We start from the raw sequence: 17,439 nt of genomic DNA on the forward strand, positions 1-17,439 counted from the left end.
AGTACAGCCCCAATTGCCACATCGGAGGCGTCCGCCTGCACGACAAAAAGGGTTTCAGGATCTGGATGCTGAAGGATTGGCTGGGACGTGAATAATTTCTTTAGTTGCTGGAACCCTTTCTCTGCTTGATCTGTCCAGCGGAAGGGCTGTTTCCCACGGATGCAGCTGGTGATTGGGTCAGACCAGCGGGCAAAGTCTGGAATGAACTTGCGGTAGTAATTCGCGAACCCCAAGAATCGTTGCACCTCTTTCTTGTTGGTGGGCGCCCGCCATTCCAATACTGCTGAAACCTTTGCCGGGTCCATGGAGAGCCCTAGTGGCGAGACGCGGTACCCCAGGAAATCTACCTCTTGTAGATCAAAAGCACATTTTTCCAGCTTGGCATAAAGTCCATGATCCCGCAATCGTTGTAACACCATTCTGACGTGGTTCTCATGTTCTGATTGTGATCTAGAAAACACCAAAAAATCGTCCAGGTAGATGATCAAGAACCGATCTAGATAATCCTGAAAGATGTCATTGACAAAATGCTGGAACGTTGCGGGAGCTCCACATAATCCATAATTCATAACTCGGGACTCGAATAATCTGAATTTAGTCTGGAAGGCGGTCTTCCACTCGTCCCCTTCTCTGATGCGAACTAGATTATATGCCCCCCGAAGATCCAGCTTGGTGTAGACCTTGGCTCCTCGAAGTCGGTCTAGTAGGTCCGAGATTAAGGGCAGGGGATAGCTGTTCCGCTTAGTGATATTGTTCAATGCTCTATAGTCCACCACCAAGCGTAAATCCCCTGACTTCTTTTTCACAAACATCACTGGGGAAGCGGCTGGGGATTGAGAGGGTCTGATGAATCCCTTGCGAAGGTTTGACTCTATGAACTCCCTGAGAGCTTCTTGCTCCGGTTCAGTCAGGGAGTAGAGATGTCCTCGCGGGATCGGGGCCCCCTCCACCAAGTCAATGGCACAGTCATAGGGTCTATGTGGGGGTAATCTCTCGGCCTCTTTTTCATTGAATACATCCCAATATTCTGAGTACTTCTTGGGCAAGGTGATAATGGGTTCAGTGTCTGTGGCATGGCAGACCTTGGCTACAAGGCAATGGTTTTGGCAATATTTTGAAGCAAACTGCAGTTCCCTGTTGGACCAGGAGATGCTTGGGTCGTGAAGTGTCAGCCATGGAATACCCAAAATCACAGGGAAATGGGGAACCTCGGTAACAAAGAAGGAAATCTCTTCCATATGTTCCCTTATCCACATTCTGGTGGGTTCCGACCACTGGCTTACGGGGCCCGTCTTGTTTGTGGCTCCTGAGTCTATCATGGCATGGACCATGACGGGTCCTTTTTTTGCTGACCACAAGGTGACCACTAGAAGAAACAGGACCCCAGTTGGCGGCTCTTGAGTGGGTTTTTTGACCGGGTTGGCGAGCCTCTCTACTCCCGGTCGCTGGCTTCCCCCGCCGGCTGTGCGCCAGCCGCCTCAGACGTCTTCGTCTCCGTGGAGGACGCCGCCGCCAGACGGGCGGCGGGCTTCCCTTTGGCTGGGCACTCTCTGGCGAAGTGGCCCCCGTTTCCGCAGTACCAACAGAGATTTAGGCGTTGGCGGCGGGCCTTCTCGGCGGCGTCTAACCTGGGACGCACATTGCCCAACTGCATCGGCACCTCCTCGCTCCCTCTGGGGTATGGGGCTGGTGGTGGGGGTCTCCATGCTGGACGCGGCTGGACGCTGGTGGGAGCGGGAGGTTTCACCCCAGCTCTACCGCTCTGGCCTCGGACCCATTGTTTTCTGTTGGCAAGCATGACTTCAGCTCGTAAACATTGATCAATGAGTGCTTCAAGAGAATGGGGAAACTCGGCATTGCGGGCCTCTAGATAAGCCTGGCATTGGCGACGGAAAACATGAACCTTAGAAGCTTCTCCAGAAAACTTGGTTGGCAATGCCAAGGCCGGGAGACGGATTCCGCGTTCCTTCAACCCCTTTATTTCTCCCTCCTGCGCATTGAGCTTATCACGGATGCGGTCCACTTCCTCCTTGTCGATGGTGTAGCTGAGTGGCTGACCTCCCGGTCCGGCTCCGGTAGACATTCTGGCCTAGGTTAATTGGTGCTTAGGGTGGCGGAGTCAAACTGTCAAGACCCCAGGCTGCAGAGCACCAATAACCATACACAGAGGCCAGAATCTATCTAATATCTTTATTGAAGGAATATATAAAGTTAATAAAAACAAGTGTAGAAAATAGTCCAGAATTAGACCCTTCAGGAAAGGTCAAAATTAGTCCAAAGAAACAACGTTCAATATGAAATATTAAGGTCCAAAGTTGTAATCCAATAACCGAAACACTCACTTTGCCAGGCAAAGTGAGGGGAGATGACAAGGTCTTTTAGTCCATGAAACTTGAGCGAGGCTAGGAAGTAACTTGATTCTTGGAAAAACGAGGCTTGATTCAAGGCAACAAGGAAACAAGGAACAAGAGCAAGATCCGTGGTAATTTCTTGGTAAAATCCGGGAAACAAGACGAGGCTGAGTCTTAGAATGCAAGGCAGGATTCGTGGAGTAAACAAAGCTGGGAACGAAGGCTTGGCGACAGGAACGGAGGCTTGGAAGCGGAGTAGCTGTCCACACACGCTACTCCGGTTGCTGACGAATTGACTCCGCAAGATCCCTTTGTGGGTAAAACACCTAAATAGGGTCCCGTTTTCCCGCCCAAGAGCAGTTCTCTGGAGAACCAGAAACGAAAGCTATTTTCTGAGTCCAGATGCATGACTCCCTAAACTTTCCCATGGGAAGCAGGCTTAATCAGCTGAATGCTTAGCAGCTATCCTAGCACTCCTGCGAGACGCCTGATCGACTCCTCTCTGTTGTTTACAAAAATCATGGCGAGAAAACACAGGAGATTTAGGCTCAGGACTTGTTTGACAGACTTCTGGAAGACAAATCTCTTGCAGGTGCAAGGTTCCCAAATCTGGCTGGGAGAGTTCCAAATCTGACTGAGACGGTGAAAAACCCAAGTTTTCCTCTTCATCTGGCACTACAATGCCAGGAATGGGACTACATGGCCCATGACTCATCACATTATGTGGCATCTCATCGGGACTCCTGCAAGGAGCCAGGCAGCTGCATTTTGCACCAATCTGAGCTTCCAGATCACCAACACAGGAAGGCCAATGTAAAGGGCGTTACAGTAGTCCAGTCTTGAGATGACCATAGCCTGGATCACCGTAGCTAGGTCATCCCTAGACAGATAGGGGGCTAGCCATCTAGCCTGCCGAAGATGAAAAAAGGCAGTTTTGCTAACGGCGGAGACCTGGGCCTCCATCATCAGTAAGGGGTCCAAGAGGACTCCCAGACTCTTTACCAGTGAAGAGAAATGAACGTTTACTGCTAATAGAAAGAGAAGGTCTGAAATTTGGGATTCATGCCTATCTCTGGTATGATAAATTTTAATTTTAATAAGCACTACATAAGGAGATTGTTATTAAATGTAAATATAAGAAAAAAATATTACAGCAGAATGTCATTGTTTTGCTCTCCACATGAAGCTTGCTTAGAGGGAAATTACTGTGAAAGAGAAATGGTTTATAAAGACTTGATGGTACAGTAGAGTCTCACTTATCCAACACTCGCTTATCCAACGTTCTGGATTATCCAACGCATTTTTGTAGTCAATGTTTTCAATATATCATGATATTTTGGTGCTAAATTCGTAAATACAGTAATTACTACATAGCATTACTGCGTATTGAACTACTTTTTCTGTTAAATTTGTTGTATAGCATGATGTTTTCATGCTTAATTTGTAAAATCATAAACTAATTTGATGTTTAATAGGTTTTTCCTTAATGCCTCCTTATTATCCAACATATTCACTTATCCAACGTTCTGCTGGCCCGTTTATGTTGTATAAGTGAGACTCTACTGTATTTGATAATGATCAGTATAGAATAAAGATGAGAGAGGAACTACTGTTCAAAAACTTCCCAGTAAAATGGTTTCCCTACAGACAACTAGTAGAACAATTGAAAATGGATAAACATTTATTTGGATTATTTACTGATAAACCTGAACTTGAAACTGTTTTGGACTCTGGAGATGATCATTTAATTGCTAAGTTGTAGAAATTGTAAAATATGAAATGGGGGAGGAACAGATGAAAGATTGTGTGGTTAAGTGGGCACGACATTTTGGTAAACAAATACAAATGGAACAATGGAAAGAGTCTGGACAAAGAGTTTGAAATTTGAAATATTTTTTTAATAAAATGGCGTATAGATCATAGAATCATAGAATTGTAGAGTTGGAAGAGACCTCATGGGCCATCCAGTCCAACCCCCTGGCTATCATGTCTACTCTCAGCCTTCTCTTCTGCAGGCTTCTTAAAGCCGCTCCTCATAGGGCTTGTTCTCCAGACCCTTGATTATTTTAGTCACCTTCTCTGGACACATTCCAGCTTGTCAACATCTCCTTTCAATTGCGGTGCCCAAAACTGGACACAGTATTCCAGCAGACTAGAGGGGTAGCATGACTTCCCTGTGGCATTCCATTTGTCACTTCAAGGTCAAGCCAGTCACTTCAAGGATACCATCCATCCATCTCGCCCTTGGTCGGCCTCTCTTCCTTTTTCCTTCCATTTCCCCCAGCATCATAATCTTTTTCCAAGCTTTCCTGTCTTCTCATGATGTGGCCAAAATACTTCATCTTTGCTTCTAATATCCTTCCCTCCAATGAGCAGCCGGACATTATTTCCTGAAGGATGGACTGGTTGGATCTTCTTGCGGTCCAAGGTTGTTGTAGTTGAGCCAAGGGGCAGTAATGGTTCTATGAGTGAAACAGCTGGAAGGAGAAAAAGGGCTAATAGAGAACAGGTGCTTGATGAAAAACAACAAGTAAAGTGGGTCCAGGAAATACTTATGGCTCCTTCAGAGGATGAGACGTTTTATGGGTTTTCTAGTGATGAGGAGTCCATGTTGGAGGATGATGGTTTCACAGAGAGTAGAGGAACTAAAAGATCTACTCGAGGGCAGGAGTCGGATGAGGAAAGAGAAAGGAAAAAGATCGGGGATATACTCACTGCTCCCATGGATGAGGAGACATTTGAAGGGTTCTCTGGGAATGATGGGTCTGGGAGTGAGATGGAGAATGTTGATTGGACTCAAGTAAATGTGGATGATGAGCCAGCTCATGGGGCTGTATCAGGGGATTGGCAAGCCTCTCATACTCCTGGGACATGGGGAGATCTAAGTCTTGAACGAAGATGGAGGGACTGGAGGGATGAGAGGCGAGGTCCACAAATGAGATCAAGATCAGCTGAGGATGATAAGGACAGGGTGGAGGCCTCATCAGCATCAGACTCCGATGAGTAAGTTAAAAGTGGAGTTTCAAGAGCTATTGCCTTGCAGAAGGCAAGGTGTCGTTTTGGGGACATTGCTTTGTCGCTGCCTGTTCTCCTTGGGTCCTGGCTGTACAGCTTCCTGATAATCCAGATTGAATCCTGCTTTGGTGTTCCTGGCTTCTGACTCTTGTTCAGCTCCTGACAACGACGTTTCCAGTTTGGCGTTTCCAGTTTGGCGTTTCCAGTTTGGCGTTTCCAGTTTGGCGTTTCCAGTTTGGCGTTTCCAGTTTGGCGTTTGCTTTGGCATTCCTGCTCCAGCGTTTCCAGTTTGGCGTTTGCTTTGTCGTTCCTGCTCTGGCGTTTCCAGCTTGGCGTTGGCTTCACCGTTCCTGCTCCAGTTTTTCCAGTTTGGCGTTTGCATTAGCTTTCCTGCTCTGGTGCTTCCAGTTTGGCGTTCGCTTCGGTGAGCCTGCTTCAGCCTTTCCAGCTTGGTGCTTGCCTTGGTATCCCTGCTTTGGCGCTCCTGCTTTGGCGTTTCTACTTCGGCGTTTCTGGCTACTGAACCCGGTCCGACTCCTGTGCTTGCTCCTGGCTTGGCGTCTTTAGTTTCCTCCTTTGGTCTTTGAAACTCGGCCTGGCCTTCGACTACACTTCTGTTTGCTGCCTCTTGGGAGCGTTTAGCTCCTCCTTAGCCCTTTGATGTGGATTATCAAGACAGATAATCCGGATTATCCTTTTGTTCTTGCTTTTTAACTTCTTTTGAACTGAGACTTTTACCTTTTTAAAGAAACACTGCAGTTAAGTGTTTTTTGAGTTTAAAACATCATTTAATAAACATTTAAGAACTTTTATTGTGTGTCTGGCTCTTTAAGAGGCGGCTGTATCACGAGAAAGGTACTCTCAGGATTTTCCTCCAGCACCAAAGTTCAAAAGCATCTATCTTCCTTCGCTCAGCCTTCCTTCTGGTCCAGTTCTCGCATCTATAGGTTACTATGGGGAATACCATTGCTTTAACTATGCGGACCTTCGTTGCCAGTGTGATGTCTCTGCTTTTCACTATTTTATCGAGGTTGGCCATTGCTCTCCTCCCAAGAAGTAGATGTCTTCTGATTTCTTGGCTGCAGTCTGCATCTGCAGTGATCTTTGCGCCTAGAAATATAAAGTCTGTCACTGCCTCCATGTTTTCTTCCTATATTTGCCAGTTATCAATCGGTCTGGTTGCCATAATCTTGGTTTTCTTGATGTTTAACTGCAGCCCGGCTTTTGCACTTTCTTCTTTCACCTTGGTGATAAGGCTCCTCAGCTCCGCCTTACTTTCAGCCTAAGGTTGTTAACATTTCTTCCAGCAATTTTAATTCCAGCCTTAGATTTGCCAAGACCCGCACGTTGCATGATGTGTTCTGTGTATATGAACTCTATCTGCTTGGGATGTTAGATGAACAGATAACAGTAGCAAGAATTATCTAAACTCAAATATGGAAAGACTCAATGATTCCGTTCCAAGACAACTGGATTATGAAAATAAGGGAACTTGCAGAAACGGATAAACTTACTATGTTGATTAAGGTGAAATCTCTAACTTTAAGAAAGACTGGGGCCCATTTACTGTGTTCCTCCAGCAAAGATGGTGCCAAATCTCCACACTAGTTTTTTGAACTGGAAATATGGTTTTATGTGTGGAAAGGATGTACCAATGGTTCCTTTTCACTATATGGTTTAGAAACTGAGAGAATATAACCACCAGATAGAGAATGTTACCCTTAGATTAAATAACATTGTTTGTAGTTTTTAATTATCAGGTTTTTTAAAATGTTTAGGCTGTAGAAGTATCATTTTAGAAGAATTATCATTTAGTAAGAACTGTGCCCAGGTTCTGGTGCCTTTATTCATTTTGAGATCTGGAGCCTTTGGGTATCTTATTTAGTTCACACGGCCATTGTTACTCTTTTGTAACAAACAGCCAGGGCCAAGACATCTTTCAGACTGAACTAATATCCAAAGCATTATGCTTGCAATAAAAACACTTTGATCAACCAGTCCTTCCAGATCTATTGCTTCATGTTCGTATTAATGCTCTTATTATAAGGATGATTATTGCTCAAATGTTTCTTTGTTTTAAAAATGGAGGCTTGGACTTTCTATGGAGATTTTTTGCCTCATTCTCTAAGAGAAAAAAAATCTATTACAACATATATTCCTAGCAAGGTAGAGATGAACCTGTTTTGCTACTTGTCATCAGAGTGAACTAGAAGGGTTTTTAGTTGACATTCATTTGGTTAATTAAACAATTAACCAAAAATCCAACAAATAATGAGGTGGACATTTATAGACAAAACATAAAATAAAAACAAAATACACACATATAGACAAAAATTAAAATTAAGAAACAAAGAGAAACAATTCTATGAACCTCTGTTTTATCCTTTACTAGCTGTGCCCGGCCACGCGTTGCTGTGGCGAAGTATGGTGGTATGGGAAATAAAGTATTGAGGAATTGGTGGTAGTTAAGGTCAAGGGTAAAGGTTTTCCCCAGACATTAAGTTCAGTCGTGTCTTACTCTGGAGGTTGGTGCTCATCTCCATTTCTAAGCCGAAGAGCCGGCGTTGTCCGTAGACTCCTCCAAGGTCATGTGGGATGACTACATGGAGCGGCGTTACCTTCCCGCCGGAGCAGTACCTATTGATGCACTCACATTTGCATGTTTTCGAACTTCTGGGTTGGCAGAAGCTGGGGCTAACAGTGGGGGCTCTCTTCGCTCCCCCAATTCAAACCTGTGGCCTTTCGGTCCAGAAGTTCAGCAGCTCAGCGCTTTAACACGCTGCGCCATCAGGGGATATTATTTCCTAAAGGTTGTGAATATACAATATTTCTGATTGGTTTTTTTTGTTTGTTGGAGGCAAGTATGAATGCTGCAATTAGGAAAAATGATTAGGATGTAATGGCCTTGCAGCTTTAAAGCCTGGCTGTTTCCTCCCTGAGTGAATTTTTTGTTGGGAGGTGTTAGGTGGCCCTAATTGTTTCCTGTCTGGAATTCCCTTGTTTTCAGAGTGGTGTTGTTTGCGATATTTTATGTGCTTCTACTGTCTGTGGTCCTGAGAAAACAGGATTTCCCAGACTTTGATGATGGGAATACTTTGTTGGGAGGTGTTAGCTGGCCCTGATTGTTTCCTGTCTGGAATTCCCCTGTTTATTTACTGTCCTGGTTTTAGAGATTATATTGTTCTGCATTATTCTATCCCAGTAATTATTTCATATTAAAGAAGAATCTCACTTATCCAACATTCGCTTATACAATGTTCTGGATTATCCAACGCAGTCTGCCTTTTCATAATCAATGTTTTTGTAGTCAGTGTTTTAAATTCATTGTGATATTTTAGTGGTAAATTTGTAAATACAGTACAGTAGAGTCTCACTTATCCAACATAAACGGGCCGGCAGAACGTTGGATAAGCGAATATGTTGGATAATGAGGAATTAAGGATAACCCTATTAAACCTCAAATTAAGTTATGATTTTACAAATTAAGCACCAAAACATCATGTTAGACAACAAATTTGTCAGAAAAAGTAGTTCAGTACACAGTAATGCTATATAGTATTACTGTATTTATGAATTTAGCACCAAAATATCACGATATATTGAAAGCATTGACTACAAAAATGCGTTGGATAATCCAGAACGTTGGATAAGCGAGTGTTGGATAAGTGAGACTCTACTGTAAGTACTACATAGCATTACTGCGCATGGAACTACTTTTTCTGTCAAATTTGTTGTATAATATCATGTTTTGGTGCTTAATTTGTATAACGATTACCTAATTTGATGTTTAATTGGCTTTTCCTGAATCCCTTCTTATTATCCAACATATTCACTTATCCTGCCGGCCTGTTTACGTTGGATAAGTGAGACTCTACTGTATATTTCTAATCTTATATTATCTGCTCAGAACTGGATTATATGAGGCTCCTTCTTCACAGCTGTATAAAATGCACACTGAAGTGGATTATATGGTAGTGTGGAGTCAGGATAATCCAGTGCAAAGCAGATAATATAAGATTATAAATGGGTTATATAGCTTTGTGGAAGGGCCTTGAGTCTACACTGCCATATAATCCAGTGCAAATTAGATAATCTGTGGAAGAAGTCTAAGTGAGGCCTAAATCTGCCTGTCCCCTAACTGAAACCTGGCTGTCCCTTGGTTGCTAGGCAACCAAGTGGGCAGAGATTAGCCCTCTAAACTGGCAGCAATTGGATAAAAACAATTATTGCTCTCCCTCTAATTAGGACTTTATTTTTCTTTTCTTTTTGTTGTATCAACCTTGAGGCGTGGATGATGGGTTGTGTTGTCAAATTTTGAGGTTGGGGGGCCTGTACTTTTGTTGTTTTGTGAGTCGCCGTGATGCCATCACTCTTTTATATATATAGATTGTTCTAGTCCCTTTAAATAATACCATATAATCACACTTTTACTATTGGTAATATTCTAAAAATTAATAAATCCTACAATGACAGCTTTTTTTCATCGTTGTTATGAAAAGATAGTAAACAAATCCCAATCTTTCTTAAATTGATTAATCTAAAATGCTGTTTTGCTAAATAAGCTACTATAAGATGCTGAATAAGTCCACATGCCCAACAATAAGTTGTAAAACACAGCAGGCTTAACATATTTCTGATCTCAAAGACTGCTATGCTGTTCTAGAGAGTAAATCACACTGAGTAGTTGGGCCTATAGGTCACAGTCCTGTTCAGAGCTGGAAAATTATAAACATGAGTCAAATGATGGAGACAAGACAGCCTTCAGTGCTGATGCTATTTGGCTGATTGCTTCCAATATGAAAAAGACAGAGGGTGGCCGATGTTGCTCAGTAATAGAAAATTATTAATGGGATTATGCATTGTTATTGGCTAATCAGCCCCTCAGGAAAAAAAGCCCCTGAAAATAGATCTAAAAATATGAAGGGAGAGAAATATACAGATAATTATGATGAGCTATGGTACCCCTTAATTTCATTTATAAATAAAGAACATTCCCTATATCACCTGTCAAAACATCACCTGAAAACATAAGGAGGAATTAAAACTGATATATATAAACCCTAAGGTCTATGGATAAGTGAGACTCTACTGTATTTATTTTTCTCTATTGTTTGTTGATTGTTTATTTTTCTCTTACATAATGATGAGTATTATTGAATGTCACCAGAGTTTTCATTTGGACTTGGTCTCATATTAGAGCTAAGGAAAAAGAATGAGGGAACAACAAATTAAACAAGGGAAAGTTACATCAAGAATTGGCTAATTCACAACAGCAATATGAAGTCTTGTAAAGGAGGTTGAAAAGAAAATTATTTACAAGAGACATTTTTTTTGAAAATGCAAATAAATCAGGGAAACTGCTAGCATGGCAACTGAAGAAGAGCATGAAGCAACTGTCAGGACCCAGGCTGCAGAGCACCAATAACCATGCGCAGAGACCAGAATCTATCTAATATCTTTATTAAGGAAATATATAAAGTCAATAAAAATAAGTGTAGAATATAGTTCAGAAGTAGACCTTTCAGGAAAGGTCAAATATAGTCCAGGAAAACAATGTCCAATATGAAATATTAAAGTTCAAAGTTGTAATCCAATAACCGAAACACACACTTTGCCAAGCAAAGTGAGGGGAAATGACAAGGTTCTTTAGTCCATGGAACTTGATGCAAGGCTGGAGAGCAAACTAGATTCTTGGCAAACAAGGCTTGATTCAAGGCAACAAGAAGCGAGGAACAAGAACAGGGTCCGTGGCGAAATCCGTGGCGAGGTCCGGGGAACAAGGCAGGGCTGGAACGAGAACAAGGTCCTGGAAACTGGAGTAGCGTAGTCCACACACAATCTACTCCCGAAGTTGACGAATTGACTCCGCAAGGATTCCTTTGCGGCCAAACACCTAAATAGGATCTTGTTTTCCCGCCAAAGAACACTTTCTCTGGGGAACAAGAAACGAAACCTATACTGTGTCGAGATGCATGACTCCTTAAAGTTTCCCAAGGGAAGCAGACTTAATCAGCTAATTGTCTGGCAGCTATCCTAGCGCTCCGGCGAGTCGCCTCTCGAGCGCTTCTATCTTGATTATAATAAACCCGGCGAGAAAATGGGGGAGATTTCTGCTCAAGGCTTGTTTGTCTGACTTCTTGTGGGCAAACATCTTGCAGGTGCAAAGGCTCCAATTCTGGCAGAAACGGTGGGAAACCCAAGTTTTCCTCTTCATCTGCCACAATAGTACTAGGAACGGGACTACATGGCCCATGAGTCATCACAGCAACAATGATTTGTTAAAATAAGAAATAAGGGAGAAACAATTACAGATATATGGAATAATCTTTTGAAGGTTTTTACAATAATTTATGCCAAAATTCCCAAATTGATCCTAAGAAGAAAGATCAATATCTGGATAATATTAATCATAATAAACTTTATTTGTATACCACTCTATATCCTCATAGGGACTCAAGGTGGTTTCCAACACAGGTAAAACATTCAATTACCAGAACAAAACTTACAACACAACCATAATAAAACATCAACATATTCATTTAAAATAAAACCCGTTTCAGTGCTAATCCATTGGATAAGATAGAACTACCAATGGACAAGATTCCAGGGTGGACCTAGACAACTAAAGAGGGTGGGCCAGGGCTAGTGCAGTGAAGTGACATGGGCAAATGTAAACTGGTGACCAGGATAGGATCTGGGTTATTTGATCTCAAGACCTGTTGAGCAGCTATTCAAGTGTTAGACTAGTGCAATGATGTATCGGGCCAGGAAGTGGGTAAAATGGATGAAATTAAGTTTACTAAGTTTTCATAGGAAATGAATGTAGAATTAGATAGAGCAATCACACTGGAGGAATAAGGTGGGGTTCTTGATAAAAGCTAAAATAAATAAAACTCCTGGTCCCGATGGGTTCTCAGCCAAGTATTATAAGGAATATAAAGAAGAATTGGCTCCAATCCAACTATCAGTAATGAACAAAGTGCTACAGAAAGGTGAGATGTCAGACTCCTGGGCAGAGGTGAATATACAGCATATACTCGAATATAAGACAACCTGAATATAAGCTGAAGCACCTAATTTTACCCCAAAAAACTGAGAAAACTTACTTACTTTAATATACACCAAGGGTGGGAAATGCAGCAGCTACTGGTAAATTTCAAAATAAAAATAGATACAGTAGAGTCTCACTTATCCAAACTAAATGGGCTGGCAGAACATTGGATAAGTGAAAATCTTGGATAATAAGGAGGGATTAAGAAAAAAGCCTATTAAACATAAAATGACATTATGATTTTACAAACTAAGCACCAAAACATCATGTTTTACAAGAAATTGATAGAAAAAGCAGTTTAATACACAGTAATATTATGTAGTAACTACTGTATTTACGAATTTAGCACCAAAACATTACAACATTTACTACAAAAACAATGACTACTAAAAGGCAGACTGCCTTGGATAATACAGAACCTTGGATAAGTGAAGCTTGGATAAGTGAGACTCTACTGTACTAATAAAATTTCATTAATTGAGGCACCAGTAGGTTAAATGTTTTTGAATATTTACAGTATTTCAAAGAAAACAGTAAACTAGCTTTGTAAGTGAAAAAGTAGGGCCAACAAAACAATGTGGTATTAACAATAATTCAATAATAATAATAATAATAATAATAATAATAATAATAATAATAATAATAATAATAATTTCATTTGTATCCCATCCTATCTCCCCATGGGGACTCAGGCTGGCTTCCAACATAATAACAGGAAAACATTCATTTCCTATATAATCAATGCAGTGCTAGATATAAATCTATAATTATATATACTAATTTCCTATATGCATTTCCCCCTGAAATGTTTGCAAACATATGAGGGGGGAAATTCATATAAAAAATTAATGTAGGTAGATAGATAGATAGATAGATAGATAGAGATATATAGGTACTTAGGGATTGCAAAGGCTTGGAGGGGGAAATGCATATATATCTGTAGGAGAGATTAACAAATATTTTAGGGGAAAATGCTTTTATAAGATTAATGGATATATGGTTTGCAAAGACTTCAGGAGAAACATGCATATATAGAAACGTATTTATAGATCAATAGGGCTTGCAAAGGCCAGTGAACACTTCCAAGGGAACAAAAATATGCATATAAAGTTAATACATTTTGATACACACAAAAAGCCAGGAAATTGGGTGGGTTTGAAAGAAAGCCATACAAACAAGGAGGACATGAAATATATCTCCTTTCTTTCCTTCCCTCTCTTTTGACTGGAAAAAAAACACACTGTTCAGGGAGGGGCAGAGCAGAGAGAAATATATCATATATTGCAAGCAATGGCCTCCAGACTCTGCTGCTTTGCCTTGACCCCATTATAAGATGGGGGAGGCTTTTTCAGCTTATCTTCGAATATATATGGTAGTCCTCATCCCAAAACAGGATAGAAATATGAAACAAGTGAAGAATTATAGGTCAATCTCGTTACTAAATTGTGATTATAAATTATTTGCAAATATTCTAGCAAACAGATTTTTAAAAATTCTGGTTAAAATTATGGATGAAGACCAAGTAGGCTTCCTCCCAGGTAAACAGTCAAATCAGAATGTGAGAATGATCTTAAATATAATAGAAGTGGCCGAAAAAGATCCCAATAGAGAGATTGCATTTTTATTCCTTGAATTTGCGCATTTATGGAAAAGATATTGTTTCAATATGGGGCGGGCCAGCAATTTAGAAGAGTGGTGGATGCAATTTATTCTAATCAAAAAGCAAAACAAATGGCCAACTGTCAAATTGGATAAAAATACAAAAACGAACACGTCAAGGGTGCCCATATGGATGTTAGAGGTACTTTAGGAAAGACAGACATCTCAAAGGAATGAAAATAAACAGGCAAGGATTTAAAGTTAAGGTATATGCAGATGACATGGTGATCATTACAGAAGACCCTATAAAGAGTATATCAAATTTGATAGAAATAATTAGTAGGTATGGATGTGTGGTAGGTTTTAAAATAAATAAAGAGAAATTGATGTTTTTAACAAAAAACTTTCAAAAACAATATTGATAAACTGGAGAGCTTATCAGCATGTAAGGTTACAAGGAAAGTTAAGTATTTAGGATTATGGATAACTAATAAAAATATAATCTATATATTTCAAGGTAACCATGAAAAGATATGGAAGAAAGTAAAAAAAAAGACCTGGAAAAATGGAAAGGATCCAATTATCCTGGTTGGGAAGGATAGCCATGCTAAAAATGATGATTTTTTAAAACCAAAAATGCTGTTTCTATTTCAAAATTTATTTTTATTTATTTACAACATTTCTAACCCACCCTTCTCACCCAAGGGGACTCAGGGCAGAATTTATAAATAATTTATTATTATTATAATTTATAAATAATTAAGGGAGTGAAGGTTTTTAAGAAATGGAGAAAGGATCTGGTTAAATTTATATGGAGTGGAAAAAAGTCTAGAACTGCATATAGAAATTTAATAGATGCCAAAGACAGAGAAGGATTAGTGCTTCCAGATCTAAGATACTATTATGATGTCACAGATTTAGTAGGTTAAAGGACTGGATAAAATTAGAAAATTGGACTTTACTTAGTTTAGAGGGATATAACCTAAGATTTGGCTGGCATGCCTATTTATGGTATAGAAAGCAGTGTTAAAATCAACATATAATAAGGAATTGAGAAATTATAGGGAATGTCTAATTGAAGAAAAAGGACAATGGAAATTAAAAAGGAGCTAGGGATAAATGGCTGGTTTCATTAATATCAACTACAGGATATATTTAGGAAAAATGATAAAATTGGGTTCTCAAAAAGGAAATCGGAGTTGGATAATATTTTGGAGGGGGGAAAAAGGATTGATGTCCAGGTTATGCAAATACATTCTAGAGCATATCTTGATTGATAATAAATAAACAAATAATGATTTCTGGTCCAAAGCATTCAGGAAAAATATAGAGTTGGAAAACTGGGAATTTCTATGGCAAAAAGGATTTAAATTTTTAATAGCTGGTTCTACTAGAGGAAACATGTAAAAATGTTCTATAGAAGTTATATAACTCCTGAATTAATGGCCAAAACTGATAAAACCCAAGGGGGGATATTGGATGTGCAAAATGCAGAAAGGCACCTTCTTCCATGTTTGGTGGACCTGTAGGGTGGTAAAAAGTTTGGTTTTGGTTTTTTTTGGGGAAAAGGTTACTAAAGAAGCTAATCAAATGATTTCCAAAAAGGTTAAGAAAATCCCAGAAATGTGCCTATTGGGTTTCTTTCAGGAGAGAATTGGTAAAGAATATGTAGAAATTTGCCAATATAATTTTGTGGCAGCAAGAATTACAATACCAAAAACCTGGAAGGGGGAAAAGAACTAAGGATTGGAGAAGAAAATTAGTTGAGTATATTCAAATGGCCAAACTCTCCAGAGGCATAAGGAGAGGTAACAATGAAGAATTTGCTAGAAAATGGAGACCTGCTTTTAGATATTAAAAAAGAAGACAAAAATAGATTGTGAAATAACTGTACAAGGAATTTATTAGTGATAAGGGTAGATTTTTGTTAGATTCTAGTTCCATATGGTGTGGTGTCAGAAGTAATGGGTTCACAGTTCACGGTTGCATATTGATTGTTGAATTTCATAGATTGTATGTTATATTCATACAACACAATAAAAATTTATTTAAAAAATTATTCATATTAGCAATCCTGGTTCCATAGATTATTATTTATGGTCATGAATTAGTAGAGTGTTGTCAATAGTAGAAGTGCGACTCTATAATATCATTTAAAGGGAGTAGATTAATTAGGGATAGCCACTGATATTATTAATGGACATTGCCTATTTATTCTGCCAGTGATTTTGGAAAGATATTAATGCTGTTGTTGGACTGAAGCTAAAATACCAACTTTGCCACACCACCCAGTGAGCATGGAACTACATGATAGAGTGGAAATACCTGTTAGGGGAAAAAAAATAATTTTGAAAATCTTAGATCAAAGGACCACCCAACACAAATTGTTCTCATCAAGAGGTAGGATAAACAAACTTTGTTAACCATCAGTGATTTATAGAATTTACAGAGTTACATATACAAAGTAGAAATTTGCATAAGCACGGCTTGTTTAACATGTGTTGCAATACATTTTCTCTAGGAAATAGAGTCTATGTGTCCATCATAGCATAAGCATTATCTCCTCTGTAAATAACAAAAGGTTCTTAGGAAAGGACAACCACTTCACGATTGCTCTTACTTCCTTATCTGTGACACAGTTCTTGCAGTTTTTGCAATTAGAGAAAAGAAGCTGGTGAAACAGACCAAAAATCTATATATATAAAAGAGTGATGGCATCACGGCAATTCACAAAACAACAAAACTACAGGCCCCCCAACCTCAAAATTTGACAACACAACCCATCATCCATGCCTCAAGGTTGATACAACAAAAAGAAAAGAAAAATAAAGTCCTAATTAGAGGGAGAGCAATAATTTTTTTTATCCAATTGCTGCCAGTTTAGAGGGCTAATCTCTGCCCACTTGGTTGCCTAGCAACCAAGGGACAGCCAGGCTTCAGTTAGGGGACAGGCAGATTTAGGCCTCACTTAGGCTTCTTCCACAGATTATCAGATTTGCACTGGATTATATGGCAGTGTAGACTCAAGGCCCTTCCACACAGCTATATAACCCATTTATAATCTTATATTATCTGCTTTGCACTGGATTATCTTGACTCCACACTACCATATAATCCACTTCAGTGTGCATTTTATACAACTGTGAAGAAGGGGCCTCATATAATCCAGTTCTGAGCAGATAATATAAGATTATCAGTATACAGTAGAGTCTCACTTATCCAACATAAACAGGCCGGCAGGATAAGTGAATATGTTGGATAATAAGAAGGGATTCAGGAAAAGCCAATTAAACATCAAATTAGGTAATCGTTATACAAATTAAGCACCAAAACATCATATTATACAACAAATTTGACAGAAAAAGTAGTTCCATGCGCAGTAATGCTATGTAGTATTTACAGTAGAGTCTCACTTATCCAACA

Source organism: Anolis carolinensis, chromosome 4 (assembly GCF_035594765.1).
Source record: "Anolis carolinensis isolate JA03-04 chromosome 4, rAnoCar3.1.pri, whole genome shotgun sequence".
NCBI lineage: Eukaryota > Metazoa > Chordata > Lepidosauria > Squamata > Dactyloidae > Anolis > Anolis carolinensis.